Source organism: Salvelinus sp. IW2-2015, unplaced genomic scaffold, assembly GCF_002910315.2.
Source record: "Salvelinus sp. IW2-2015 unplaced genomic scaffold, ASM291031v2 Un_scaffold6504, whole genome shotgun sequence".
NCBI lineage: Eukaryota > Metazoa > Chordata > Actinopteri > Salmoniformes > Salmonidae > Salvelinus > Salvelinus sp. IW2-2015.
In genome coordinates, this window is record NW_019947766.1 from 10,765 (window position 1) to 16,157 (window position 5,393).

At 39.3% G+C, this 5,393-nt stretch overlaps 1 long non-coding RNA gene across 2 annotated transcripts; it reads left to right on the forward strand.

The window, feature by feature from the left end:
* The first annotated feature begins 706 nt into the window (after positions 1-706).
* Positions 707-4,984, forward strand: LOC112078919 (uncharacterized). 2 transcript variants are annotated; one of them, XR_002895810.2, is made up of 3 exons: positions 707-822; positions 2,512-2,748; positions 3,556-4,984. It is a non-coding gene; the product is annotated as an uncharacterized lncRNA (long non-coding RNA). The 2 variants fall into 2 exon arrangements; XR_011478972.1 differs by lacking the exon at positions 707-822 and having other exon boundaries at positions 2,483-2,748.
* Positions 4,985-5,393: the final 409 nt, after the last annotated feature.

Genomic DNA, 5,393 nt, shown 5'->3' on the forward strand with positions numbered 1-5,393 from the left:
GAGTGCTGGAGCATGCCCCTGGCTATCCGTACATTTAAAAAACAAGAAAATGGTGCCGTCTGGTTTGTTTAATATACGGAATTTGAAATTATTTATACTTTACTTCCATACTTAAGTATATTTTAGCAATTACATTTACTTTGATACTTAAGTATATTTAAAATCAAACACTTTTAGACTTTTACTCAAGTAGTTTTTTACTGGGTGACTTGAGAAATGTTCTATGAAGGTATCTTTACTTTTACTCAAGTATGACAATTGGGTACTTTTTCCACCACTTGGGCCAGTAACCGAAAGGTTGCTGGATCGAATCCCTGAGCTGACATGGTAAACATCTGTAGTTCTGCCCCTGAACAAGGCAGTTAACCCACTGTTCCCCGGTAGGCCGTCATTGAAAATAAGAATTGTTTCTAACTGACTTGCCTAGTTAAATAAATAAAGATTAAAAAAAATAATTAATAAAAATTACTTACTATTGTTATTTAAAATCACTTGGAGCTGATTCCTGGTGTTTTTACAGTCTATTATGTTTATTTGTTTTGCTCATTAAAACTTGGCGCCAAAGAAGCCTAAAGAACCCACCGTGTCCGCCGAGTTAGGGACACTGGTTTGTTATATACTAAAAGTCAGCAGTGTGGGGGTAGAGATAAGAACATATTGACCAAACGCCATTAAACCCCACCAAACATGGAAAAGTCCCTGTTGCGCTGTGGTAGTCCGCGAACAGGAAGTTCCGGTCAGGCGTCAGCCATAATGAAAGCGGCAGAACTTGTTCTCTGAAGACGATAGCTCTTATGCCCGTTTCAAATGTTTTACTAAAAGGTATGTTATTGCACGTTTAAACTTTATAATATCGAAATAACATGTCAGGTCACAAATCCGTCCAGGTAGTATCGCGTTTGTTAATAAAGGTTTTAAGACGTTTTATTTTGTGCTAAATCTAGTGAAGAACGTGCTAAAAAATATTGTTAGTCATATAACGTTAGTTAGCTAGCTGACGTTAGACTTTGGGGTTTGTCAGAGTGAATGAATCTACATTATTTCGTTAATATAATTTCATAAAGAATCAATTGATTTGAGATTTCTGAGTTCGTTTGACATGTTTATTATTATGATGATTTTTTCCCCATATGTTCATGAGCTGGTAAAATGGCGGCGCCTCTCGGTCTGAGTCAATAGACTTGCAGGCAGTGCGGCTGCACCAGAGAGACATCTGATTTCTACATGTCACTTTAACAATATTCAGACACATTCAGTTGTTTCTATATTCATCTATAATTGTTACTGTGGTGTGAATGGGAAATACAGTCATTTTTGTGAGTGAAATAAGTAGAAAATAGTACATAGTTCTGCTTCAAACAAACTGCAAACTTGTATTAATTGTTTATTTAGTAATTTATGCATTTATCTGAATTTAGGAAGTCTACTTTATATTAACTGCACTTAGGGAGCATTATTTACAATTAAGGGCCGCTGAAAGGAAAATGGATGGCCATCCCGTCAACAAAATATATTTGACCTAAACCCTCCCTGAATACTTGCTTTTGGTCATTTTCTTCATTAAAAGAGGCCTGGTGGGTGGAGGAATAGTATTTGTTTTTGTACAAAGCCTAATCAACAATAAAATCACAGCACAGCCATTGGTTATGCAGCATTAAACAAGCTTGGGATTAACACATGCAGAGCAGGCCCGGGGCTCAGGATTGGAATAACCTTTTGCAGTGTGTAATACAGCCTAGTTGTATTTACACCATCCCAGCAACTATCTTAGAAATACAGTATAACTTCGCTCTGTGCTTCTCCCAGCATGCACTTCGTATTCTATAGACTATGGATCATTTGATTGACACCACACTAAATAGCCTATAGTCACACTTGGTATTGTGCGCCCAGCAGAGAATCAGAGATGAGGGCCATCGGCCACATTGATATATTTAAGCAATAAGGCCAGAGGGGGTTTGTTATATAGCCAATATACCATGGATAAGGGCTGTTGTAGAGGGCCTGGATACAGCCCTAATCCCTGATATATTGGACATATACCACAAACCCCTGAGGTGCCTTATTGCTATTATAAACTGGTTACCAATGTAATTAGAACAGTAAAAAGGAATGTTTTGTGGTATACGGTCTAATATACCATGGCTGTCAGCCAATCAGTGTTCAGGGCAAGAACCACCCATCAATTACAGATGACATGACCCTCTTCTGGACTAGATTAAAACAATACTCAACCCTCCCCTTGACTGATATTGAAAAAGTATAACCCTCATTTTCCTCCAGGTAACCATTCTGGACATTTAGATCCATCTCTTACATTGGGTCATTTAAAGGGTGAATTTGTCTGTTTTGAAGGAATGTTTTGTTGTCAATGCTTAGCTACCTGATCTGTTGAAATGAGAGAATTGAACAATAAAAAATATTTTATATTTTTAGAGAATATAGAAAGTGCCAGATCTGTCAAGAGAATAACTTGTTTCCATTTCTCTTTATTACTACTTGCCGACTCAGATTAAATCTGAGGAGGGTAACATCAACAGTGAGGACAAACCCAGCCTGCCACTCTCCTTCCACACTGAGTCCAAACCTACAGTCACTGGGTCCTGATTGTGACAGTGGAGCCCAGTTTGCACTGCAGGATCCAGAGATGACATCAGTGAAGCTGGAAGACTTTAGTCAAACACTGGACCTGAATGTCAACATTAAAGATGAAGAGGAGAGGAGAAGATTAGACAACTGTTAGTCATGGTAAGAACAAGTTCTATCTATAAGTTATCTTCTAAATTAGACCTCCATAAGTTATGACCAGTCTATTTATAGGTTGAATTCTGTAATTCTGACATCACACATCCCTGAACAACTGGGTTATCTGGAGTGTTCAGATAGCAGACAAAGAAGTGAAGTAGACAAACTGCCAGTGTTTTAAAGTTCTTTGAAATAGTCTGTGTAGTTACTAACCCTTGTGATAGTGAGTGGACGATGATTAGGATAATTATTTTCACTCCTTTTGCCTTCGACTGTTACCAGGGTTCGGGTCAATTCCAGATATTTTGGAAATACACTGAAATTCCAATTATTTAATGCTTTTCATTTAGGAAAATGTGGAATTGGAATTGGTTTACTTTCTGAATTGACTGTTATTTAAATGGAATTGACCCCAACCCTGACTGTTACCCACTTTTAGAGTAGTTTTATTCCCCTGTATTGTACAGCCTACTGATATGAATACATATGTCACCTGTACAGCCAGAAGAGGACTGGCCACCCCTCAGAGCCTGGTTCCTTTCTAGGTTTCTTCCTTCTAGGAGGTCTTTTTTCTAACCACTGTGCTTCTGCATTGCTTGCTCTTTGGGGTTTTAGTCTGGTTTCGTAAAGCACTTATACATGTGACATTTATTTTATGAAACCCTTTTTAAATCAGCAGTTGTCACAAAGTTCTTTACAGAAACCCAGCCTAAAACCCCAAAGAGCAACCTATGCAGATGTAGCTTCATAAAATACATTTGACATGAAAATCACACCAACAGACTGGTTATTCTGATGTTGTTTACACAGGAGACCATGTTGAGACATTCTCTACATCCAGAGAGCAACAGCAGGAAGATCACAGAGCTAAGAGATCTCCCACTGCCCACATTGTGAGGAGATTTTCCCAATTCTATCAAAGCTAAAATTACACCTAAAAATACACACTGGAGAGAATCTGTATTCCTGTACTGACTGTGGGAAGAGCTCACAACATCAAGGGCTCTGAAACTTCATCAGAGAGTGCACACTGGAGAGAAGCCTTACTACTGCTCGTACTGTGGGAGAGTTACTCTCAACAGAGCAACTTCAAAAAACACCAACGTCTACACACAGGAGAGAAGCCTTACTCCTGCTGTGACTGTGGAAAATGTTTTACAACATCATCTGAGCTAACAGTTCATCAGAGAACACACACTGGAGAAAAACCTTACATCTGCTCTGACTGTGGGAAGAGTTTCTCCACCTGTGTAACTTTAAAGCACACCAACGTATACATTCAGGAGAGAAGCCATACTCCTGCTCTGACTGTGGGAAAAGTTTCTCCCGATTGTATACCTTAAAGTCACATGGRCGTACCCATACAGGAAAGAAGCCTTACTCCTGTTCTGACTGTAGGAAGAGTTTTTCCCACCAGGGTAGCTTTAAAGCACACCAACGTATACACACAGGAGAGAAGCCATACTCTTGCTTTGACTGTGGGAAGAGTTTCTCTCAACAGAGCAACTTAAAAACACACCAACGTATACACACAGGAGAGAAGCCTTACTACTGCTCTGACTGTGGGAAGAGTTTCTCTCAAGAGAGCAACTTAAAAACACACCAACGTATACATAAAGGAGAGAAGCCTCGTCASTTCTCTCAGACCAGCTGAGATTTAAATGCAGTGATAGAGTGATTTTAATCTCATTGCTTGACTTGGACTGAAATAGGTGCCGGTACTGTTTTTATTTAGCTCCAGGACCTCCACAATMWTTTTGAGCTAATCTATAACAGGAACAGGAGCTCAAGCAGTAGAACATTTGAGGGCCTGGTACTCYGCTCCGGTAAGTTCCTGCCCAAGTCAAGCGCCGGTACTCACAACATGTATCAGATAGAGATGGTGTGATGACCACTTTTCACCACTAGTTTGGGGGGATTATTTTACAACTTTATTTAATGAGACACAGTTTATGAAATGAATACATGTGTTTATTAAATTGTCTTTTAAAACTAGATGAGTTATTTTAGTTACTGATCATGAATGTGTTTGGATAATTGCATCCAGTGGCGTTACTAGTCCTGGGCTTTCGAGGCTTCAGCCCCGGATGTTTTAGGCCCCTAACTTTGGATGGTAAAAGAAATTGTGCATATGTAAAGTATTCAGACCCCTTCCTTTTTCAATTTGTTTTACATCCTTATTCTAAAATGTATAGTTACATTTTTGCAAATGTATTAAAAATWWAAAACAGAAACCTTATTTACATAAGTATTCAGACCCTTTTCTATGAGACTTGAAATTGAGCTCAGGTGCATCCCTTTACCGTTGATCATCTTTGAGATGATTGGAGGCCACCWSTGGTAAAATCAATTGATCGGACATGATTTGGAAATGCACACACCTGTCTATRGTGGTCCCACCGTTGACAGTGCATGTCAGAGCAAAAACCAAGCCATGAGGTCAAATKAATTGTCAGTAGATCCTGAAACACGATTGCGTTGATGCATAGATCTGGGGAAGGGTACCAAAACCTCTCTGCTGCATTGAAGGTAACCAAGAACACAGTGGCCTCCATCATTCTTCAATGGAAGAAGTTTGGAACCACCAAGACTCTTCCTAGAGTTGGCCGCCCGTCCAAATTGAGCAATCGAGGAGAAGGTTTTCACGT